Source organism: Parambassis ranga, chromosome 6 (assembly GCF_900634625.1).
Source record: "Parambassis ranga chromosome 6, fParRan2.1, whole genome shotgun sequence".
Classification (NCBI taxonomy): domain Eukaryota; kingdom Metazoa; phylum Chordata; class Actinopteri; family Ambassidae; genus Parambassis; species Parambassis ranga.
Genome location: NC_041027.1, coordinates 3,629,569 through 3,656,198, shown reverse-complemented (window position 1 = coordinate 3,656,198; position 26,630 = coordinate 3,629,569). Strand labels below are relative to the sequence as shown.

Sequence of the window (26,630 nt, the reverse complement as noted above, 5' to 3'; positions counted from 1 at the left end):
TAAAGGATGCAGATTTTCAAATCTATGAGGAGTAAAGTCTTACTTTTGTCATTGAAAAAGACAGAAACTGCAAAGTACTGAACACACCATAAATGCAGGTTGAATGTTGATCGATATCATACATTTCAGGTACCAATATCTATTTTAAGAACCATGCTTGTTGATAAAAAGAATCAGACACTTCTCTCTCTTCTGATGTCATTACAAAGCCAATTCATCCTTCACTCTACCTCTAATACCAAACCAGACATAGACCTCAGTGTGCAGTAGTAAAACTCTGGGCTTTGGTGGGATGGTGCACAAATTGGAGATTGGAGAGGTTTCAAACTCTAGTCTGTAAATATGAAGTTAAAAAGAGATAGAGGTTAAAGGAAGAGATGGGGGATGAATAGAATAGAAAAATCACATTTGCAGCTTGTTATGGGAATTTTCTTCCCTTTTTCCTCCCTTCCTTCTCTCTCTCCACTCTCTCTCTCTACCCTCCCCTCCATCATCCCGCTCCAGACTGGGCTTTCACTTTGGGGGGCCCTCAGCTTCCCTCTCGGCTGATCAGGGAGCTTTCAAGGTACCCTGATGGATGCTAATGCCGGACTCTTTCAGATCGTTTTACAGCCGGAGCCTTTGATCTGCCAGCAGGCCTCTCTCCACGGGCTGCCTGTCCTGAGAAAATGTAAATCCCCGCCTTACAGACACCTGTGAAAAAAATACAGCAGAAAGGGGGACAGAAAAAGAAGTTACTCTAAAGAAAAGGGGGAAGAAAAGATACAGTATTGTGATGTTTGGAAAAAAGGGGGCATAGTTTAGATTGCAGCAGAGTGACAAAGAATGAGATGGAAATTGTGCGGAAATAAGAGCAAGTGGCAAAAAAGGGGACAGAACTGCAGAGTGGAGAAACTGAGGCAGCCATGGCAGCCAACAAAGAAGGAAAAGAGGAATGGGTACCAAAACAGAGAGACAGAAGGGACATGGATGGAGGTAATAGAAAGAAAGGCTACAACAGGCAAAAAAAAGAAGGAAAGTTAATCGAAGGACCCAGCATGAAGACAGGAGGAGAATGGCTGGGAGAGAGCAAAGCAAGATGAACATAGTGGACTAAAAGTCACTAAATACAGAGACAGATGGACAATTTAACTTGGGAAGAAAGAAAAAGAAAGAGAGAAAGCCAGCCCAGACAGACATACGAGGCCTGCTGTGCAGTACAAGGGGCGGATGTGTCTGTACAGTTGAAAATTTAGGACAGAAGAAGTGAAAAATAAAGTATGGTGAAGGGGACTCCAAACAGCAGTGAAAGAGGCCTCCCTTACCAGGAGCAGCAGCGCTCTGAATAGTGAGGCTGCTGCTAGACAGCTGGGTGCAGCTGATCTTTGGACAGACTGTGGAAGAGCGCTTGTCTTCCTGCAGCCAGCTGCTGTGCGCAGAAGCCCGCAGTGACAGCACAAGGCTCAGAATTGATTACCAGACCTGGCAGTTCAATGGGGTGGATGGATGGAGTGCAGTGAGGTTGACTTCTCTGAAGTAGTGTGCACTGTACAACAGCAGCAGCAACAAAGCACAGCTGCCACTAACTGTAACCTCTTCCAAGAAACAAACACAAAAACAGACGAAGCAAGAAGCAAAGTTGCTATTGTTGTGATCCTCTGTGTTCCCCTTCTTTCTTTCATTTTGTTTTTCTGTCCTTCTGCTCTATCAGCTACTTCTTTTCTTTTCTTCCCCAAGAGAATGGCAGAGGAAATGACTGTCTTGCAGATGAGATAAATTGCACTGAGAAATGCTGTTGGTCTCGCTATATGAGTAGGTACAGAGCTGCTGTACACTGTATAGATGGGGCTCTTCCTGTGTGAGACGCAGGCCTTGCACCTGCTAACCCTGTGCAACCTAGCGCTTTGTGTTTGTGCCTGACGCATTTATGTAATTTAGCAAGAGGAGGTATGAAAATAAAAAAAAATCTACCTCCTGATTTCTCTCATCAACAGTTGAGTTTCCTTTTGTGTCCACATACTACTTGCTACCCACACATTCCGCTAGCTTCCACCCCCCCCCCCACCACCACCACCACCTTCCTGCTGTCCTATCAAAACAGGAATGATGTCATTCTCCTTGTAGCACCGGATGAGAAGAAAACCAAGCCCAAGGTCCACAGTAGCAGCAGCATCCTCCGGTCTGCCTGTCTGTTCCTTGTCACTCAGTTTGTCTGTCTGTCCGTGTGCTTGATCAGAGCACATCCGGCCATCCTGACTCCTCTGTGACTCCCCCAGGCCCTCTGTGTCAGGAGGAAGGAAGGAAGGCCCTACGGTCACACAGGAGGAGGGAGGGTTTTTGAGAAAGAGAGGGAGGAAGTGTGAAAGGGTGTCTTAGCTGGAGCTGATCCACTCCATTGGAGCCTCTCACTATAGAAGGGCTGTTTGGACAGGGACAAGGCCAAGCACAAGTGTGCATGTGTGTATTTATGGCTATGGACCAAGATCATCACGGAGAGGGAAAGACAGCTATGTTATGCTGTATTTACTGATGGCTCAATTCAAAACATTCAGCACGTAATTCTAGCAGGCCTGTAGGCCTGTTAGGGACATTAGATGGTGTGTGTGTGTGTGATGTGTGTGACTTCTGAGTTCACTGTTCATCAGAGAGTGACAGATTAAGTCAGTGGAAATTTAACTTAGACATCATGTTCAGTGACTCCACCGAAAACAGCACTTCCATATAATGTCTACAGAGGCTTAAGCACAGAAAGTTTCATCATTTTAGTTTGTAAAACGGTTACCTGTGGTGATCTGAGAAAACAGGAGTTCATCTATGCAGCATGAGAACGACCTCGAGAATCAGCTTGCAGATTTTGCTTAGTGGTGTCATTTTCCAGACTGCAAGTGTTGCAATTGTGGTATTAATACATACTAAATAAGAATTTATTTTTAAAACTCAATAAATAAAAAAAAAAGAGAAGGAGAGGTGGTGGAAGACAGAAATGCTAAAACAGTGCTACCAATTGCCAGCAACTAATCTCTTTTACTTTTGGCTTTGTCACTGGAGAGCAAGGAGCGATTAAGTACTTTGGAGAATGTGTTGGAAAAAGACATTTCCTGGTGTGAGGAGAGGAAGACCATGCACAAAGGCCACCCCCACAATCCTGAAGGTGCTGCATGTGCTAGAACCCATTTACTGATTTGATTCTTTGAGAGTAACATAGGGGGTTGGGCTGGTAGGCACACAATAGATATATAAATGTGCATTTGATTGCATGAACTTTAATGGTTTCACCTGTGAGAAAAATGCAGTGTTTATATATAACAGTTGCAAACACAGCTTTAGACCATTTGAAACTAACATGGGAATGTATGACATCTTGAGTTTGCAGTTCATCAAGGAGAAAAAGAAAAAAACAGGCAGCAAGACAGCATTCTTTCGCTATGTTGAAAAAAGTGGCTCCAGTATTGTCTGCCAGTTACAGTTAAAACTTAAACCATGAATCAACACATCACTTCCTGTATTGGGTCATTATTGTTTTGTTTGACTTATAATTTTCTCTTTTTTCTGTGTATTCAGCTGATAAGACTTACAGTCGGGGCTTGAAAAGGCACACCCTTGCCTGCTCTTGTTCAGCTACTAAAAATAAGTGGTGAAGTAATGTGAAAAACACTGCTCTATTTACATTCTGGTAAGTTACAGCCTCTACACTGCCTGCTTGCCTGCCTGCAGTGTGGAATCTGGGCTAAATGACTGAAGGGGAAATTTCACTGCTTTTCTTCTGGCCAGGGGACAGGGAGAAATGGTGAGAAACCGTAGAGAAAATGAAACTAGGCAGGAGGGATGACTGAAGTCACCTCTTAAAGAAACATTTAACATAAAAGATTGCATTAGTTAAATAGAAATAAATCAAATCATGGAAGACAAACAGCTGTCAACACCATCAGACAGCATGTTTGTATGTGTTCTGTGACATCTCATTCCTTCCTAATAGCCAAAGGGAGGTGGGGGACAGCGATAAGAGACACTGCAGGGCGGATGGTGGATACAAATCTCTCTGGCTGAATTTATGAATGATTGGGATCAGAGGGGCACGTGGACAGATGTGCACGCTCAGCTCAGAGCCTGCCAGCCATCACGCATCCCCTCTGACGACAATGTTGTCCTCGATAGAGAGAGAGAGAGAGGGAAGAGACAGGCGGAAAGATAATGCCAAATGCCAAGAGGATCCACAAACACAGAGCACACACTCACTATACACAGCTGGCATGTTTTTATGACGTACATTAGGCGGAGGAAACACATTGGGTGTATTTTTCTCATCTGATTAACTCATAGATGTATGTGTCGATACCATTTACATGTTAATAGTTTTGATATTTACAAGATGACGTACAGGGAAACTTGTACATTTAACAGGTGGGGTTCTACTGCAGGATAGTGCAGGATGTTCCAGGATGTCTTGAGGGGTTGTTTTGTGCAGAGATCTATGAGAAGCAACACAAACAAGAACATAAAAAAGAAGACGATATGGAAAAAGAGAAGTGGAGTGGAGAAATGGACCAACAAGAATTTCCAAAGGTTCAAATTGAGGCAACTGAAGATGCTTTGCCACTCGGGAGAGACTATGACCAGGATGAATGAGAGCTTCCAGAGACAACAAGGAAGTTCAGGGCTTTAACTGAACGGATGGAAATATCACCTGTATCAGATTTGTAACTGCTGGGCGACCGTTCCTGCACCACTTTTTGGCTATGTACCTCCAGTGGAAAAACAGCAAGAGGAATCAACCCGTTAAGGGGAGGTGAACAGTCCCCATATTGCATAGACATGAATTCACACTGACATTACCTCCAGTTTGCTTGAGAATGGGGGTCATGCAATAATGTAGCAGGTGACAGATTAAATCTGTGTCATTGGTACACCAAATAAAATAAATACATATATGTTGTTTTGCACTTGCAAATGCAGTTATATTTGTCTGTGTGTGGCATCTGAGGTCACCAACATGTTGCTGAAAAAAATGTCACTTCAACTTCAAACTCACAGCGATTAATAGATTCTGCCATAATTATCAAAGGACTGCGAAGACTGCCAGCACGTTTAAGTCTTGTACACTAGTTAAGGATAGCACGTTATCGTAAAACAATAATCTAAATAAAACCTATGACTATAGCACATTTCTGCAACCTTTATCATTGTGTGGCATATGTAACATATAATATCATTTGCCACATATTTGTGTTACTGTTTTAGAGATTTTGTCCCCAAGATGGAGATTAATAACTCTTGTATGCATGTGAGTACCAAATCCTAATTGCTTAATATCTAGCATTTTTACATTAAATGTATATATTCACACACAGTTAATACATTCAAAGACAATGTGTAACCACATAACTGAAAAACATTTCCATCCAGCATGAAAATCTCCAACAATCTTGCTTTAAGCTGGAAACAATTTAGAAAGTCTTGGGTGAGTAAAATAATCACGTTACACAGCCTTCATTAAACCACTTAGGGACTGATGAAGGCAAAATGCTTTGATACAGATAACTAGTTCTGTGCCAATTTATATTTCATTCCATTCAGTGTACCATGCTTTCTGGATTTAATATAATTTGATAGCAGCTATAGTGGACACTGAACCAGCTGATGATGACAGAGAAAGGACTCAATCACCTACTGTATTTTGCTACTGCTCACCCTCCTTTCACCTCCGAAACCTCTGATGAGGAAAAAGAAGTAAAAGGAGCTTGTTTGCATCTTATCTGCAGGAAATAGCATTAGCCAAAATTGTACTCTTGGGTTGGTGCTTGAAAGGGATGGCATCGCTGCGGCCATCATTAGCCCTGTCCCCTGACGTGCGCCCTGTCTCTGATCCAAAGCCAGGGCTGGGCAGGAAGGCAGAAGGTGGGCAGCAGAGGCTTGGCAGTCCTGGGTGGGCTCCACCACTTGGGCCACACTAATGGGCTGGCAACCATCAACCTGGTATGTCGGTATGCAGGCCACCATGGCTTGTGCTGACGTCAGGGGATTTTAAATCGGCTGCAGTAACTGACTGATGAGTACAGCTACTCGGCCCACCTTGCCACACGTGCAGCTGCTGTCACTAAGCATCTTTTTTCATCTTCCCATCTTTGAAAGAAGTGGAGCCAACAGAGCATTAACTGTAGTTAGTTCTGCTTAGTCTAATGGCCTTATTACTGTGTTTTTTTGTGCCCATGTTTCCATGTTTTCTCCTTCTCACAGGGAGCAAAACAGACTCTCTCACATCCCACAATGCCCTGCACTGCTACCAATGAGAACCAAGTCTTTTCCCAGCAGTTTCCACAACGACAGCTATTTTTCCCATGCTTTCCCTTTAGAGAACCTATTTGGGGCATTTAAACTATCAAACCAGCTGAGAATTTAAAAAATCTCTTTGAGAATCTAAAAAATAAACAAAAAGTCAATTAATATATCAATATCCTTTCCACTCTTGTCTTTGTAGTGGCCTTTACCAAAGGTTTTTACACAACCTATATATTCAAGTGTTACATGAGGTTTCCTGTGCTTTCAGAAACAATGAAATAATTGAAAAGCAGCATTTACAGCCTCTTTTGTGACCAATGTGTCAGGGTGAATGGCTCATCTGGCCCTGAGGCAAACATGCAGCGTAACCATTCAGACTAACAACCTTGTCAGTGCGAGAGGGATATCACTATTGCTCTCTCCCATTTTACGATAGAAGTCACCAGTAGTGACACAGGGCAGTGGCCAGCATCACACCCTGAACAGAAAGCTGAAGTGTCAAGTGTCTACTGAACACTTGACTGGAACACTCAAGTTTCTCTTTTTGTACAGTCAGAAGGTTGTGATGTACGGTGGAGCGCAGGAGGCTGAACAAAAACAGGAAGAAGAGGAAATGTATATTCCATGAGAGCTCTTTGATACTATAACAAGACGAAATTGCAACAATGAGACGATAGGCTGTGACACCACACAGAGTTCTGGATTGCTTATCAGGGGACTACTATTAATACCAGTGAGACTTTGTCCCCATGTCCCTTGAGGGAGAAATACAGAGGAAGTCATCGATTCTTCCCACCATAATCTCTGGGAAGGACAGAACTTTGCCTTTTCCCTTTTGGGTGACGAGGGTTATTATTCTAAAATTTTGAAAGGGCCCACACAAGAGCTATTTAGAGAGTCAGATCCTCTGTAGCACCAACAAACCATCCTTGCTACAGTCTCTGATTCCCAAGACTGTGGCTTGATCTACGGTTGTTATTATTATTAGTTGTTCATCCTGTCTGCTGATCTGTCTAAACACAATTTATCGACACTGTACTCAGAGAAAAATCAACAGATTTGTTCGTTTGTTTACATGCCTAAACTTAGCTTTATGTTCATTGAACATGGCCCTCTAGTGGCAGGTTTTGGCAGGGATTATTTTTTAGAGGCGCAATCGCGAACTACACAGTAAAAATCACACAGGCAAATGTCAGGGTTGGTTTGTTTGTCAGAAAACTATAACTAACTTGCCAGACGTTGAACAAACCTCTGCCTCAAATCCTCCTTAGACTGGTGGTTTCTAAAGGGGTAGTGCCACGGACTCTAAAACACTTTACAGAAACCGAATCAGTTGAACCCAAGAGGCACTAAAATTGCCACACCATCTGAATGCATCAGGCAACTTCAAAGGATGTCTGTCTAACTTTGTGTTCACAGAGGACTGGTAGTGTCTCTAAACCACTTCCCAAATACTTGGAATGGGCTAAGAAATACCAGATGATGAATTACAAAGGTTTGCGGCACTAACAGAAGGGTGTGTAGGCAGACAGGAGAGAAAATGTTACTGCAGCACCAGGGTGGAGAGTCTGACACCTGCAGTCCCATGAAGACAAAAAAAACAAATACAAGACATTGCCTGGTTATAAAAAACAAGTTTATGCAAGTTTTACATGAGTTGATGCCGCCCTGCCATTATGCAAATAAGGGGCAAATTAAACAAACACGCTGCTTGCTTGTCAAGTTAGGAGAAGAAGCACAAAGAGAACTGACAGACTAATAAGAAGGACAGATAGATTAGGATGCCAGAGCAGCTGTTCGTGCTGTTCATGATGGCAAACATAGTGGGCTGGAGAATAAACTGTACAGTGGTTGTGACAGGACGAGGATGGGGGTGAAGTCAGGCAGCATCCGCATGTCTGTGTACTGCTGTGTGTGTTTAACATTCTTCCTTGCATGCCAAACCACTAGGACTGCCTTTATGGGTGTGGGTGTGTTTGAGTGGGTGGGTGGGTGGATCTGGAGCAGGTAAAACACGAAGAACATAAAGAAAACAAAGACCTAACCCAGAAGATTCATGCTTATTATATTATAAACAGCAAAACTGCCAATAGAGAGATTTTACCTATAAAAAAAATAAAGGCTTTTTAAAAGCAGCATATTTGGATAGAGTTAAATATAAGTAGGTTTGCCTTACAGGTTTACACTAAGCACTGGCAACACATTATTTATACAATTGTACAAAATGACTCAACAGAAGCACCACCTCTGTCCTACTCGTTCCAGGTTTGGTCAGATGTGAGCAGCAGAGCAACTGCACAGACCTAATCCGAACAGGCAAACTTTGTGAACAAAAGTGTTCTACTGCTGCTGCTCAAAAGCAAGCCAGATGTCAAAAGCATCCAGTCACCCTGTGAGCACCCACTTAAGCTGGGATTCCTCTTTCACACTGAACTACACTGTATGCATTTTTTTTCTTGGCTGACCTTGACCAAATACAGTACACTGTGAAGGAATGATGACTATTTACAGGATTTTTAAGCCACTGCAGAGTAGGGCCAGTGCATAAAAACTCCTACTTGTATGTTAATGCCTATTAATGAAATATTTACTAAAGTGACCAGAATATGGTTTATATAGTATGGTATTGGTTTTTTTTTTGTTTTGTTTTTCATGAATATTGCATGTGGCAAACTGTAAGATGGACATTTTGCAACCATTTTGCACACTCTAATCATCTATTACTTCTGCATTCCCCACTTTACTTTGCAGCTGTCTTTGCCATAACCTTACATTCCTACACTGTCCATAGCTGGTAGGGAGGGCAGTGCCACTTGTGACTTGTGGTGGCTTTCCCCATCATAGTTTGTGTTGTAAAAAGCATTATTAAAGTTACATTTAATACATATTTATTTCACTTATATTTTACCTTTACCTAATCTAAAGCATTTTTATAATACAGATAAGAACCTAAACATTTATATGCTTATCTCAAAAAATGTTAAAATTCAAAAAATCTCGTACTGAAATTTCTGCACGTGGTGCAAAAAACATTTAGTTAGAAATTTACAAAGCAAGTCACTCATTGTGAGCAAAGATGATAGAGGTAGAGAAACCACCTAAAGCTAACATTTACAGGAATCCATACTTGCATGGTTTCAATGGCAGAAAAAGACAAAAAAGTGGTATCACATCATTGTGATACTGAAAATGACAGTAACAAGGTCAATAATAGAATCCCTGCTGACCTTTACCTTTACTGAAAGCTACAGCTTTCTCAGGGACCTATACACCTGCAATGTGTCAAAATAGATGCATGTCACAAACATGAGCAGTGCGACTGTAACTAAACTGAGAAATGAATGTCAGCATCTCCTACTACAAGTTACATTTTATGCTTCATTTCTAAAGCAAGATCACATTGAGTGTAATGAGCAAGTATTTCCACAACCCAGAAACACCCATGACAGAAGAAAACTATCAACAAGCACAAGAAAGCTTTTGAGGCTCCTGCAGGAGACAGACAAGCCAGCGAGACTGGTTTCAATCAAAACAAAACTACAAGCCCAGCAGTGCTATGATCTATTGTTAACAGAGATGGTGGCATCTGGGGATAGCAGGGCTATCCACTGAGACAAACTACTCTGTGAGAAAGAGTGCTTCTTTTAAAGTTATTTCAACATCTGATTAATTCTTTCCTCTCTAATATATCATCTGTATCAATGTAACTGAAGTGTTTTCTGAGGATACACACATACTCCCAAGTTCCATCTGACATATGTCTGTTTACTGCAAATCTCATCATCTAGGCCTATTTGAATGGCTACTTTGGCTTGAGATTGAAACAGGTGAAAGCAGCCCATCTTCAAGGGCTGGAAATAAAGCCAAACACTGCAGTTCTTCAAATGGCCACTGGAGGATAACAGTTTTAGTGAGTTGTTGTGCTAAGTGTTCATTCCTTAACCTCAGCTCAACTAAATGTACAGGCTCTTTGACCATTTTTAGATTTGCTGAGTTGAAAGAATCAGCCGCTGTTGAGATGACTACTGCCTCTACACTAAGGTTTTTAACTGCTTTTCAGGATATCTATAAGTGACATCAAAGAGGCTTATCCATCCTTATATAGTCTGTTTGTAATTTGCCCACCACTAAACATTAACTAAACTATTCCTAATGCTAACCATGTAGTTCGATTGCCCTAACCTTACCAAACCATGTCACATTAACTACTCAGTCTCCTATATGCATACTCTCACATACTATGCTGATTTTGAAATAACTGACAATCGACCCATTCTGTTGCCTCTGCATGAGAGTGTGCTTTTGAAAACATGAAAAAACAACAGTGGAGTAACAGACCACGTCTATCAGCTGAAACAAGGTAATTTATCTTACCTGTGTTCCCCTCCTGAGTACATCACACTGACAAACTCCCACTCCTATAAGATACAGGAAAAAGGGGATATTGAGTAATGATGACATAAAATGAGATAGCACTGTGATGATGCTAATAATTGAAAATTCGTATTACTGACACTCAGGTTAAATATGCTCTGACGCACTTTCCACTGTCCTGTTGAATTGTGCATCTTTACACTTTTTTAGTTCAGTTGTTCTAGCAAAATGTCTTCCTCCCAAGTGCACTTCTTCTCACAACACTGGTTTCATGTAAAGGGATCACTGAAGCTGGGTTCATACATCACTCTGCTATTTTTCCTCCCCTCAACTCAATCAAGGCCTTATCACTCACCACAATGACTTAGATGAGAATAGCTGATTATTCCACAAAGGAGCCGATTGACTTTATGCTAAGTCTCCTTCCTATCAGGTGTAATCTCCTGCCTTCCTCATAGAGATCATCTTATGTGAGCAATGCAACAAAGCCTAAGGGCCTTTCACCATGGTGGGTCAGGGAGCTAGCTTCACTTCCGAAAGGTAATGCCCCACCCCTCCCCTCCCTCCGGAGTTCCTACAGAGCAAGGTTTAATTCACATAGGGGGAATGAAGGAGTGATGGAGCAGTGAAGGTGGAGAAGCTGTGGAAGTCATTGAAAAGTGAAGTTGTCAAAACACATATTTGCACACTGGGAATATAAAGCAGGTGAAAAACAAAGACGTTTGAATTAGATCCCTCGATCTTCAGAACTCAGGAAATGGGATCAGATGAATGAAGAGCAAGGCATCCAGGACTTAAGATCCTGTATTGTCTGAGATGGCTTTTTAAATATCTTTCTTTATCCATGCCTGTCTTTGAAACCTGAGCTTCTGGCACAGTGCAGCAGTTACCCACTTCCTGATAAACAAATCTAAAACAACTACACCAGGAATTTCAGTGGAACCCGACGTGACTGTATGCATTGTGCTGGAACTCTATCCAAACCAGTCTGATGACATCTGATAATATTTATTACAGTTGATGAATGACAAATCCCACAGCTCTAGCACAGGAGTTACAACTTCCCCTTTCTCTCTGAAAGCTGGTCTTTCCCTTTAGGTCTACATCTGAGTGTGCTGACTTGTGAATCAGTTTTAAGGTCTGCATTAACTCCTAAAATGACAGCAGCTGCTGGGAGAGGCCACACCAAGAGCGACCGAATGCTTCTGTGGAACGGGAATCTCCCACTCTGAACAATGCTACTCTCATTAGTTATTCAAACAGCCTTTTATGACCCCTCCTTCTCTGAAGCAGGAGATCAAAACAGCTGCGTTTTTATCAGGGTTTTAGAAAGTCACTCTGTGTATCTATTTGTGTGTAACACAATGTTAACAGTTCATCCAGGTGGGTGACAACAAAGAGACAAGGATGCAGGTACAATCCCAGACCTATTCTGGCTCCCTAATCTCTCCGTTTTGACACACACTTTGATTTGTGTATCTGTCCAAAGCCTGTGCAAATAGCCAATCCCATGTGAAGTAAAGACTGAAAGTAACTTTCAGTCAACACTTTGGTCTCCTCAGCATTTGTTCAGGGAGGTTCACCTATCTTTTCAACCCTAGGTTGATTGGGGGAAAAACAGTTGACTGGGAGACCACAGTGCTCCCACCGCTCCTTTGTTTGGGAATTGGGGCTTGCTTTATTTGTCTTCTGCTGGTATGATGAGGCAGATGTTTCTACACAGAGGTCACAAGACAGGTAAATAAATGAAAAGACACAATCACAAAGATGTTTCAGATCATGAAAGATAAAGGTAGGATAAAGAGAACATTCAATGAAGAAAAGAAAGGCGAGAGAATAACAAAAAGGAAAGAGAAGGTAAGAGCTGCATTCACTTAATGGCACAAAGCACTGGATTGCTGTGCTGTTTTTCAAGGTAGTATCACTTGGTCTTAAAGAGAAAGGGAGACTTTGTCTCTTTTTTGACTTCTTTATGATAAACTATTATATTTTGTTTAGATAACTTATTAAAAGAATTGAAAAGAATTAATTTCCAATTTATGTTCCGACACATCCCCACCCAAAAACCCACAAATCAGAAGAAGAATGTAGAATGGGAATAGCACGAATGGGTGAAATTTTAAGACTGAGGGTGGATGTTAAAAGTGACTTAGTTCTTATGAAAGAACCCCATAGTATCTTTTAATAAAACTAGAAATGTCACACTTTATTACAGTATTCATCACAAGTACAGCTACACTGTCAATGATCTAGACGAGGAGGAAATCTGGGGGTGCGGAAAGGTGAAAATGGATACGTCAGTGTTACAAATATACGTAAATCTCAATTAGGTTGACACACTGGGAAAGCATTTTATCCCAACATGAAGGACAGGTGTTAACATAAAGTCCTAAAGAGAGAAAGGCAGATGAGACGAGAGGAGTGTTTTGAAAAAGTGAGTTAAATAACATGGAGTTTATAGAGATAAAAGTAATAAATCAGATCTTATGTGACCCCACACATCGATTTGCCGTCTCTCTGCATCCCACAGCCATCCTTCACAGGCCCCACTTGAAAACATGAAGCCAGTGCTGACAGCTCAACCTGCTAACCTCTGTGACCTGTCTACCCTTCCCCCTGGATTGGGACACTGCTGAAGAGAGGAAGTGACATGGTCATGAAGGTGAAAGGTCGACTCAGGCGATGCATTTCAAATGGGAGTGAACAAGATGGATGGTGACAGCTGCAGTAGAAACAACATGTTTTTACTAGTCAAAGAATCTCAAATAGTTTTTGTTTCACCAAGTGCAACAAATATGACCTGTTGAAGCAGAGTCACAGTGATAACAGCATCAAGCAATTGAAGATAGGATGTACACCTGTGATCACACAAAGGTTTGTATGGATGATAAAGAATGGTTTACATCCACATATGTCCGCCTCATATTTTAAGGATTTTGGAGTAATTTCATTCGCAGAATCATCTGCACTTTAAATACTCCCAGTGAGAAGCATGCTTCCTTCACTTGGAGACTGTATTTATCTTTATGATAACATTATTTTTAGTATACATTTATTGACATTTAGGTGAAATTTTGTTATAATAATCTTCCAGAGTTTTGAACAATAATGTGTGAGGTCGCTGACACTGACCTTTGAACTAATAAGTGCATCTTTGAGGGATTTTGCCATGACAGTTGAAACATCAGGTGTGCTGGAACTGAGGAGGAATTACAGATTATGTCTAAATTTAATACCAAATAAAAGCAGTACCCATGCAGTAATGTCTGGTGATAAAAAAACAAAAAAACAAAAACAAAGCAGCCGTGTCACAAACTGTCATTTAATGGTCACTTGCGCTAGCTCCAAAAGCAAGTCAATCCCAAAAATATATGTTAAAATAAATATGTTAATTGATCTGGTTCTGGATAATTTCTGCATAGTTGACAACTGAAGAGGGGGATCATTTGTATGTAAATCATTCACTGTAACATTTTTAAGCTTAAAGGTATGCATAATTAAAGGTATGTTAGCAAGTGGTTTCAGTAGTTCTCACTACACGCCATCGCTTTGCCCATTTTTGCCTTGGATTGAGTTCACTTTTGCCAAAATGGTGATAGTTAAATTGAGCTTCAAAGGAACTCAAAAACAACTGGGTAATATAACAACATCTAAATGAGCGGTAACCAAGTACTGATGCCTGTAGAACACAATAACTGTGGGTGAATAGAGAGGAAGAGATGCTCTGCTCCAGTGTGTGAATGTGTCAAAGTCACTAAGAATAACATTATACGCATGTGAACAAACAGTGAATAAAGGACTACTAGGACATGTGAAAAAAACATGATCAGACACAGGAATGTGTCAAAGAGAGTACATTTGAGTATGTAAGTACATCTCTAGTAAATTAAATATGAGGAATGGTTAACAGTGTACGTGGGCTTTTTTCCAGAGATTGGGCATCATTAACGCCCAAAAGCATGCCTGCTATTCCTCTCTCTCTCTCTAACACACTGAATGATCAGAAGCTGAGTCTGGGGGCCACATTCTTGCCCTCTCCACACTCAACTGCCAACACAGCACGTGGCTTTGTGCTGGCTTCGCCGATGGTTCCTTTTAGGAGTCCTTAATGGGCCACACGCACAATGCTCTTTGTGTTATCGAGCAGGGAACCTCCACTCATGAAACTGGGGGTGTCACCAGAGTTCAGGTGAAGGACAGAAAGAGAAATCCACAGAAAGGGACACATGAATTGACAATATATTGGGCTGGAGTTCTACCCTATTGAATACACTCCTCCCATGTGTCACTCAGGGTGAAATGAGTAATGACATGTCAAAATATTCTTAATTAAAAAAATGAACTATTGTATACTTACAAACAGATATACATCCCCTGTATTACAAAAATACACTCTGACATTTATACACATGTATCCCCGCAAACACAGGCATGCACACACATGGATATGACCAGCAGTGGTGAACAGCTGCATGGGTCGTTCTGGATTGAGACCAGCCACCTCTTGGCCACAAAGGGCTGCTTGTGCCCTTGGCTTGCTAGAAACATAAAACACAAGAGATAAGACCAGACACTGTTTGCCAGGAGCAGCAGACCTCCCTAACAGGAACTGCAAGTGCAAGTGTTTGACACACACCTACCCACGCACACACACAAACACATAATCACACATACACACACTGGGATGCAGGGTAACACACAAATGTAAAGTGGATTACATTCAGTAAATAAATAAAAATGTGTTTATTTGTAAAACTCCACATATGTTGTTGACTTAATCTGACCACCTCAATAACAGTGCAACACACAATTTACTAACTTCTAAACAGGTGAATTAAAGCTTTATTAATTTTCAGCATAATTCAGTTGCCATTTGCTACTTGCTAAACTTGTTTATCCCTGAAGGGATTAAGAAACCTTTTAAGATGCATTTCACTATCATTTTCAAAACCAGAACTTGTTTTATCTTGGATCATTTTTCTTCACTTCCTTTTAAAAAAAGAGGTTTTAGTGGTCAGTGTCAGCAAACTTTATATTGTATTTGTTGTGTAAATGACTGATCACTCCTCGGAACTGAAACTGACTAAATGAGCTGGCTTTGTGAGCTGTTTTAGCATATATTAACATATATGTCTGACACTTGTGGCTGCAGTGGCAGAAAAGTTACATAAATTATAAAACATGCTGTGACAATAAACAAGCAACAAGTAATTTCCACGTGCTTTTGTCAGTAGCTAATAGAAGTGATGAAGAAAATGATGTGCTCGAATCGATTGTGTTTTGAATACAGCTAATATGTAGCCTGCTTTAAAAAACTATTCTATGTTGCTTGATTTCTGCTGAGTCATGGTTTGTCTAGTCACCACTTGCAGGCCCACACGGACACAGGGCCACACACACCATGACAGAGTAGAGTCTGTGTGGCTTGGATCAAGGTCCACTCACAGAAGGGGAGGAGGGAAATAAAAAAAAAACCCTAAACGTGACTGATGTCTTTGTCCTTACCACAGCCCTTCTTCTCTCTCTCTCTCTTCATCTGTCCATCCATCACTAGCCCTGTCTCCCTTTCTTTCTGTCACCTCCCCATCTCTGTCCATCTGTCACTATCAGCACAACCCTTATTGCTAACATATCTTTTTGTGGTCTGTCTAACCACCATATTTTCTCCTTTTGCTTTACGCAAAGCATGTTTCCTGATGTTTCACAAAATTAGTATCAATTCATAATCTCATGGGTGTTTCTACTGAGTGCATAAACAAATGTGGTTACCTATGTTTGAATGTGTCTACTGCATCAACAAATTTTGCATCTTTGTAAAGCCAGATGTGTGAAAAAGATATGGGTGAAGAGACACAGAGGTCAAGCAGTTTATTTTAATAATTTAAACTTCATTCATCAACTGTCCATACTGACCAGTGGGCCATGCAGCTGCAGCTCATTCATAACATCCACTAGCCACACACCACACACACACGCACACACACACACACAAGGATACAGTATCACAGCTAGGCAGAATTGGAGAAATCCGCACCAGGCAAGAGAAAAAAAGTCTATATTTTAGAGTATATTCAAACAGTCTCAATGAAATTTCAGGTTGTATGGCTTAGAATGAGGTTTAGGGGATTTTACCCAAGTGTTAAGAGGGTGGAAGCTTAAACATCTGTGTACGCAAATAAGAGCGAGAGGGCACTATAGTGTCTAAAACACCTGTGGGTCTGTCCCTTTTGGGAACATGCTCCACAGAATCGCAGATGAGCCTGCTGACATAAAAGGCAGGGATGGTCACACATGCATACACAAATGTAACTGTTAGTGGTGTCAAAAGTACACACATTTATTACTTAAGTGGAAGCATAGACACAGGGGTTTAAAAATACTTTAGTGAAAGTACAACATTTCTACTTATTCTATTGAAGTACAGAAGCAAGGGGTTTTTAAAGTATAAAAGTACAAAGTACAAAATATTTAAGGGCAAAACTAGGATGTGACAGCCTGTGTCACAGTGCCCTGTCTCACCTGACGTCTCACACATGACATGTCTGCTGCGTCTTCTTAACATAACAAGGTTTAACAAGGTGTAGTTTAATGTTAATCAGCCCGCCATTGATGGATGGACTTAGGTTAGCTAATTAATTAGCTAACTGCCAGCACACCGGCATCATGATTGAGGGGCATTATAAAAACACAGCGCCAAATGACTCCATCACTCTTCATCCACATCCTGAGTCCAGCAGTAAAGTCCTGTTTTTCCCGGTTGTTCTCATGGCCCAAAAATGTGTGTGTTGTTTAAAGTTGTTGTAATAACGGTAAGAGCTCTCACTCCTTCGATCATTCACGCTATTACATACCATTGACAGTAAAAACTATGGACAGAGCTTCCGTGACGTCACCCGTTTGTTTCTGAAGAGCCGTTTCGAGGCTCGGTTGGAGGTTTCGGGACGTGATGACCGCCGCCATGTTGGCAGCGTCACGTCCACCAAAAATCCAAATATGGACAAAGAGGGGGAGCACGAGCGGGGTTTAGGGGGGCGGGCGATCATGGAAGCAGGAAACTCACGCTGTGATACGTCAACTGTCTGTCACTCAAGTGGCGTAATTTTAAGTCCGAATACAATTGAAACGAGTGATTTGTAAAAAAATTCACCCCCCGTACAATTGACACTAGAAGAGAACCTATCATCTGAGACCAGAGTGGTTATTTGTAGCAGGCTGTAAACATGTATTTTCTGCTGTGAAGTCGGCCATTTTAACATGGGAGTCTATGGAAAATTACTCGCTTTTGGAGCCAGCCCCCAGCAGTTGCGGCATGAATTACAAGTTTTGACACTACCGCATTGGCTTCAACTTTGTGCCCCGAAGGTTGCCGCTTGTTACATACACACAAATACGCAATAATGCGAGCACTCGGGAGACAGTGGGACATCAATGTTATAAAGGATCTTTGGAGCACCGTGAGGAAAGATGATAGATGAACAATTAGTAGAAAGTACAGATATATGTGTGAAATGTAACAACAAGAAGTATATAAAAAAATAAATGGTGGAGTAAAGTAGAAATACCCCAAAATTCTACTTAGGTAAGGTAACTAAGTATTTGTACTTCGTTACTTGACACCACTGGTACTCAAAATACATGATGTTTTATCTTTGGTTCCTTTAAGGGCAAAATACTTCAGATGTTAAAAGATGTGACAAAAGTTTATTTTATGACCAAGACAGGATTGTGAATGATTCAGCCAGGGAACATGCAGAACATGTATCCATATAGGGTTATATTCACTTTATTGACTTAGAGCAAGACTCTCACAATGATGGACCGTCCAAAGGTTTATTCATACTCTACTTTCAAATTCTACTTATTCATGGTATGAAGGGAAGTTTGGACAATTTATATTAAAAAGGGAAGTTCAGAGAGGTGAACCAAAAGGCCACAATCTGCAGGACAAGCTCATGCTTCAAGTTTAACTTTATATTGGCCTAACGTGATATGATTGATCACTCATTTGGCATTTGACCAAAAAGACATCTAAAGTATAGCATCAGACAGAATAATAGAAGCGTGTTAAAAATAAAGAGCCATGATTTGATGATGACTGCCCAATAAGCATTATTGGCTGTGTGGAAAGAAGTTTGCTTTTTTTTTTTTTAATAAGTATTGCATGTTTAACAAACAGCAAGGATGTTTTCTAACAGTGCTGTTGTTTCAGCACTTGTGATAAAACAATAGATTTTAATTGGTTGTATACAGGTTTATGATGGAGGTTTTACACCTGCAATGTGTGGGTTGTGTTCAGGTGTGAATACAATAATACACTTGGGCGTGGACCAAAAGACCTTTAATCCTTTAAGAAGTGGTTGTCTTGCTCCCAAACAAAACACTGTAATGGTCTGTTTGTGTCAGGTATTGGCTGAGTTGAGCTGAACGGCTCCTGTCGCCACTGGCTCACCTGTTCTGCTCTGTCTTCCAGTCATTTTATGATTTAAATATCTTCAAACTGCTGGCATCTCCCAAAGCACTCATTATACAATGACAGTCAGTGCTAGGAAAGAGGGTAAAAGGATGTGTCAACACAAGGTCATAGATTGATGGGGTATAATACATTTGATTAGTGGTATTTTAAAGTCAGAAGTCAGAAAATTGCATCCTGAAGCTCTAATGGATAAATATTGTTGACAACTGCTTTAAGAGGACTGTGGCTGTAATTGAATGAAAATTCTTTTTGTGAGATCAATTCTCTGGCACAAAGGAGCAGCATTCTCACTGATTACACCTAATTCCTACATCACCTCCCGTGCCTTGAAAAATTCCACTGCCGCTTTCTATTTTGGATTGAGGTATTTGTTTTTCTCTTCATTCGGCCACTTGAAAAAGGTCCTGTGATTGAGCCTCTTGTGAAGAACTCTCTTTCACTCCCAGAGGGGTTTGACTAAACTTTAACTGTTGTCGGGCAAAATAAGTCCACATGACGAGAGGGGGACTGATTCCCATGTGATTGGTTGATAATTGCCTTGTTTGGAATGATGGAAAGATTCTTTGAAATCTGTGTCACCACTGTTCATGGGCTATTTACTGTACCTGAAAGGGGAAAGGCGGCATCACTGATTAACAGAAGCCAATATGTTAGAAGACTAACTCTCCCTTTGGTGAACCCTGATCCAGAAACAATACATTAACCACCTATCTTGTGTCGGGTTACTCACACACAGCTTCCCTGAGAAGAGATAGTAACCATGCAAGTCAAAGTATGCAGAAGTTAACACCCTTAGAACTGATAAGATTTCAGATGTTTCCATTTCAATGCTTTCGGGTTAGTCACATTTTCATTTAACTGCCATTGCTATGACTCATAATCTAAAGGGTGGGTCAGTTAAGATACAGTACTGTGTAGCTAACTGCCTACTAAACTGTGCCTGGTATTACCATGATATTGATAGCCACTGATCTGCAGCAAACAGGATGTTTCTTCGGGTTTGCCAGAAAAGGATGTGAAACAAAAGGTAAAGCGTGAGGTGTGGCGAACGGCAGTCTGCAGGTTTAGAACAGCTGAGTGCTCTTGCTTTGACTCAGCATGTTTATATATGCCACATTTCTGCTGCATCATGCACTGAGCCAGTATACTGTTACACAGTTATAGCTAAAAACAACTGAAGTAGCTATATTATGTTTTATTTTTTTCTTCATGAAAGAAAAAAAAATGAAATTCTTCTTCTTCTTCTTTTTTTTACTGGTCCTAATATTCTCTTTCTTAAAAGTGTGAGAATGCCCCTAAAACTAATCATGCAAGGCTACATATATCTCTACATGTTCTTAAAGTTCAGTTTAAGATATTAACTTGTTGATCTGAATCAGCGATGTTGTCTTCTGCTGCACTGCATATATGTGTCTAGTTTCTCTATTCATCCTGCTTGCCTCTACTGCTCTCAGCAGCAGCAGGCTCTAAGTCAGGCTCTTTCCGCTATGCCTTCCAGCAGCTGCAGCCAGTCTGACTAGCGCCCTCTATGAGCAACAAGCTTCTGCAAAACAGAAACCAGCAGAGCAGGGCAGGCAGCTGGACAGGGACAAGTGCAGCATGGCCCCATCCACAGCACAGTGGTGTGGCCCTCCGCCCACCCCCCGCCCCCACCGGAAACAGCTGTCCTGCTATTAGTCACCCTCCTTCACTGACACAAAGTTTCTACAATCATACTGTAAATCGCTTAAGAATGTTTTTGCATAATTAATTAGTATGAACAAAACAACTTAGCTTAGTGAGTAACAATGCATGCCTATGTGTAATCGGCATTAAAGTGGATTCCTTTTTTTTTGAGTCCTCTGTTTTATTGTGTATGCCAGGCATTCAGAAGTTAACCACAGATCAAACAGACAACAAAACAGCAGCATAGAGCAGTAGACCAAAGCAGTCCAGGAAGTGTTCAGGCCGGCAGCACACAGCGTTTAGACCAAGTCAATATGATAAAGTGTGAAAATCACAATTAAAAACTCAATAAAAACAGGAAAAAAAAACTTAATGAGACAACACCCCCATCTTTCCCATATTAAACAGCCTGTCATTTGAGCTGTGGCTCTGGTTTCTTTAATAGTGTCCTTTTAATAGTGTAAAAGGACTTAAAACTGCATCACATTATCCTTTGAGCTCTGAGCTTGAACAACCTTTAATTCTGCAAACTCTCTGCTTAATAAAACTGAATCTTTAAGGGGGTATAAACAACTGAAAAATATGAGGGTAAAGTAGGTGGGGAAATTTACTACATGAGTAATTCTGTATTAAATTACTCACAATGAAACCCAATTAAGGTATTTTGAAAAAGTTTATGCATGACATACCAGTACATGTGTTATGGGAATTTATGAGCTCATGTATCTGTAACACTAGCAGCAGTGTAACACGTACACCCCAGAAGAAGAACCACATTTGAAAAGATGAAAGGTTACATGCATATTTAAAGACTATGTGTTTATGTATGTATAGAACATCTTTCCTTTAAAAAACAAACAAACAAACAAACAGTTGCCTTAAAATACAAGGCTGGTAATTAAAATTTAGTACCTGAGTTGATACTAACTGTGGTGGCCTAATCTTATCAGCTCATTTGGAGAGAGGAAAAGAGAGGAGGGACGGCTGGTGTTATTTCCGTTGGCACTATTTCACATCAGTGTTTGCACTGCTTTGACCATGCCACCATTCCATATCAAACATGGCAGGGAAAGGTGAACACTTATCAGTGTGAATAAAGTGCTTTAAACTAGGAACGTGAGCACAAATCTGATAATAGAAAAGTTTAAAATCATTGCGTTAGATGTGGTTACTCATCAGGTAACATGTATTTTATGGATAACAAGCCTCTTTACTTGAGAGCGCTTGGGAATGCGGGGTCCATAGTTAATTTCACAAGGGCAGGTGGGGAGAAGGGGGAAGCACAGCAGGGTTTCATATCGTATGTCTATAATGTCTGTCTGACATTCCTGCTTCCCAAAGCCCAGTGTTCCCATCCATCTTCATGCACAACTGTCTGCCACCTATACCCACAACATGCACAATACTGCATTTCTTTCCCTACCTTAGTTTCTACCCATGCACATAAAAACTACATGTGCTTGCATTCACACACACACACACACACAAACACACACGAGAGAGCATAGTGCACAGATAAACCATGTAAAATAATACTAATGGCCAAAGTGCAGTGCCTCAACAGTATCACTGGCAGGGCCGGATATTGAACTGCTCACACACAATGTCATTCATTCAGTACTGATAACAAATTGCTGTAAAGTCACTCCTTATTTTAAATTGTTGTTAAATATACTTAACCCCCCCCCCCCCCCTCTATTTTCCCCTAAACCTCTGTTCACCCCAGTATGGCCTCATGAAGGCCCACACCTTACTTGTGGGCTTCCTGGCTACTGATTGCAGTCTCTGACTCACAAAAGGCTACAAAAAATGCTCCTGGTGTCTGTACCAGGTACCATCTGGGTCCGGTTACCCAGTAGAGAAGGATGTAGAGGAGGTGGGGGCAGAGGATGATGGCAGAGAGGAATGTGTTCCCTTCAAAAAAAATAAATATGGAGGCCACGAGGACCCACTAGGACAGCATTGTAAGCACATGACTTTGCTTTGATTAATGTGAGGCATACTTTCAATGACACAATCAATGTCTGGAACATTTTAACAGTGCCTGTTCTTGTTTCAGAAGTTAGTTGAGCAAAAATGTCAGTGGATAGATTCTTTAAAGGGTATATAGTTCATCTTTTTCATACTATTTTATGTTTTTAAGTTAATCCACCCACATATTGAGAAGCCAACCATTTAATAACTGAACGAATCACACCATAAATCAACAATGTTGGAGGAAGAATGTGATCTACTGATTTGAAAAACATCTGAACAATTGAACCTTGTTAACAATTTGCAGTGTTTGACAAAAAAAAATGTTCTTGGTGTATTATTCGCCACAGGGCTAACAGTGCTCAGCACTATCTTTTGAAATAAAGAAAGAAATCTGTCAGATATATCTTGTACAGAGAATGAGACAGCTCAACTGAGGAAAGCAAAACTTGTGACTAGGATGATAAAATAAACCAAACACACTTGCATTCTACCTCATTTCCAATGACAAGTGTGTCCCAATTAGATCAATAGCATCAATGTGCCGTTTTTTCTGAGTTTTGCCTGATTGCACATAAATACTTGAGTACTTTGTTCATGCTGCTTTATACTGCAAATTAAATTATTAATGGGCATAATGCATACAGTATACCACCACCCACCATTACTGGAGGAACCACACATGTAATGTGCTAAAACATGCACATGTTACATGATCCACTACACTATGTTAATGTGTGTGTGTGTGTGTGAGAGACAGAGTTACACTGACATGCAGACAGAGAGACAGAAAACAGACAGCACTTTCCTATAGTGTGTGCATTCTGTGTCAGCTGCAGCACCTTTATCTCCCAGTCATGCTGTCGGGTGACATTACTGTATGAAGGATGTCCTGGACAGAACTGATAACACATTCCCAATCATTGAGGTTATTTCCTCTACCCACAATGCATTTTAGCCAGCTGGTGAACTAGTTTGTGGGTTAGCAGTGGGGTCAGCCGGTGAGCCGTTACTGCTGGAAAGCTAGATGTTACATGATGAGTTGTTTGTATGTTTTAGGGTTAAGGTACAAATTAGCTAAATGATTTTCTATCACACTCCTCAATATTACTCATTACTAAGTCCTTACCTTTGTCAACTAGTTTTGTTTGTTAAGGGAGTCATTGGCAGTTGACCTATTCTCTTGTATTTGTGCAATGTGAAACCTCAAATCTGCCATATGGTAAAATGAGAATGGAGGTTACATTTACATTGTAAACAAGTTTTCTATTGTTGTGAAGCAGAGTACACTTCCTACCCTTTGCCCACCTGCTGAATTGCAGTTTGTCTCAGTCAGTCAAACACAGAACTGCCACAACACTTTTTAGGCCAGGGAGAGAGATATTGACATGCTTATCAATAACAGCATGTCTGTGTGCTTAAATTATGTAGTGCTAACTGGACTTACTGTACAGACATTAAGGCAGCACAGAGGGGCAGGGAAGGGTGTGTCTTTGAACCAAGCATGGCCAGATCGGCACTCAGTTAAAAGTTTGGAGTGGAACTGCTGCTGTTGGCTCTGAAAGCAGAAGCCCAGTTAGGGTGGCTGAAGATGATTCCCCTTTTGTTCCATCTCTGTCACCTAATCAATTTTCTTTGGCAAGTCCTAAATAAAGTCATATAGTGGTACTAATGCTTTAATATAACGCCATGTGTGGCACAGTTATAGCCCTCATGATTCCTACCCCCCCATCCCCCAGTCACCTACTCCCCCACCCCCTTTTTTATCCTTTATCCTAACGGGGCACAAAAGAGGGCAATGAAGATAAGCAAGGAAAAACATGTATAAAATGAAGGAGGCAGAGGCGAACGAAACCTGTAGTGAAAAGACAAAGAAAGCAAAGACATACAGTTGATGCACACTGGCATTAAAAAACTTTTGACATGAAGTAAAGTAGGAATAGAGTGAAGAAGAAGGAGGAGGTGAAGATGAGTGGAAGATGAATAAGAAGCAGAGGAAGAAGACAATGAAGAAGAATGGGTGAAAAGTAGCATCTGAAGAGGACTGCTGGGCTCAGCAAGTTAGTGATTACTGATTAGCCAGCTTGGTCCTGTAGGGAGGCCTGTCTGTCCTTGGCTTGGGAAAACAACATAAAAGGGAACCGGCTGTTTTGTGCCGGGACTTGAAAGCTTGGTAGCTATCGGGAGACATTAGCCTTATCAATAGCCGGTCACTAGAGCTGGGCTATATGAAGCAACAAGGGCACTGCTTTTCCAGGAGATAACCAACACATACTTCGGCCCACAGTTTCATGCAATGGGGCAACAGCCTGAGAGAGACACACTATATGACAGAAAGAAAGAGATGGTTATTGAAAAAGAATAAATCTAGTAAAGGTGGTGAGAATGTCTTTGCCAACTTGAGGCAGCAATGCCAGACAGCCAGACAGCCAGTAACTGTGTCCTGCTCAGTGCCCAAAAGGGTGGGGCAACCTGGCAGACGAGTAGTGTGCTGTACTCTATGTGCCTGATGCTCCAAATTATAAACCAAATTATCCTGTCTTATATTCCTACTGTCTTATATTGCATTTGAATGGAAGGAGAGGTTAACAAGTGCAGTGGCACCTTTCAATCATTGAAAAGAACACCTTGACACCTCGTGTTTGTGTGTGTGTTTAGCTGGTTTGTGGGAGAGTTTTCCATTGGGTCAAGTCCACTAGTCCAATCTATTGAACTTGGGTTTAGTGGAAAAAGTGAAGGGATGTTGAACTGTGACAATATGTTAAAACATCAAAGCATTTTTTGAAAAGAATCCTATTTTATCTGCATCACCACTGTAAACAACACATCACACCGCACACTTTTCTTGTTATGCCACTCCTCTACCCCTGCCTTTCCCAGTATGTTTGTGCTGATTGATTTTTGTGGGGTAAGGTCATTCTGAACAGCTGCTGGTAGACCCGCAATTCATTTAGAGTTCAAAGAGTGCTTAGTTCTGTCAGTGCTGTTACTGTTTGTACTTTACCTAATGACAACGTCATCAGGCACCCTGTCTTGTCAACAGTGTGGGTGGCAGGGCAGTATGTCGGCCTGTCATTCACTTTGTCAATCTGTTATCAGTCAGCTAATCAATGCTGTAAAGTCATAGAGTGTCTTTTTTAATCTTTACAAGGGGTATTTATATATTTTTACTGGGGAAAATAAATGATACTATAATCATTTATTTTATATGATCACAAAAAGTCTCACAATGCAATCTTTAAAAGGGGATGCTTTTTTTACCCTAGAAATCCATTCACAGCTCAGCTGTGTATTCAGACATGCATGAGGTATAAGCACAGTGTAGTCAGCAAGATCATAGACACAGTGAATGAAAGTTACCTCGCCGTAATGCACCTGTCATTATCTAAATTCTAGCCTTATCCTGCGTGTTCCTGCTATGTTTGTGATATTTGCAATGCACAAACATCTGGAACAAGGTTCAAAGCAACATCAACACTCCGGCACCACTTTTCTGCATTCGGCCGTATCTCTCTCTATTTAACAGGGGTTCTTGTTTTCTCTCTCGTCTTTGTCCCAGTTCTAACACTATAGCCAGCTTCAGATCTTGTTTTCCTCTCTCTCGCTTTCTCTCAGCTGACTAGCTGGCACACCTATCAAGAGGACAAAAAGTCCCTGAGTGAGAAAACAGAAGAAAATACATGCATGCATGCACATCAGAGCATTAGTGCACACACACATAATCAAATGCACAACACAACCATGCGTACTGGGATGCAAACACCTCAAACACACACACACACCAATACTGATGAATACACGTAGAGGGGTAAAGCTGCTGCACACACACAAGCACTCACTTCCAAAGTCCTCCAGCGTCATGCCTTCCCACCCCACACTTGATAAACCC

At 41.1% G+C, this 26,630-nt stretch overlaps 1 long non-coding RNA gene across 1 annotated transcript in view; it reads right to left on the bottom strand.

The window, feature by feature from the left end:
- Positions 1 to 366: 366 nt before the first annotated feature.
- LOC114437563 (uncharacterized) overlaps positions 367 to 26,630 on the bottom strand; it is an 87,655-nt gene continuing 61,391 nt past the window's right edge. The window contains exons 3-4 of the long non-coding RNA XR_003670915.1: positions 10,630 to 10,673; positions 367 to 693 (exon numbers count right to left, since the gene is read on the bottom strand). This is a non-coding gene — a long non-coding RNA (uncharacterized LOC114437563). The remainder of the gene's footprint in view (positions 694 to 10,629; positions 10,674 to 26,630) is intronic.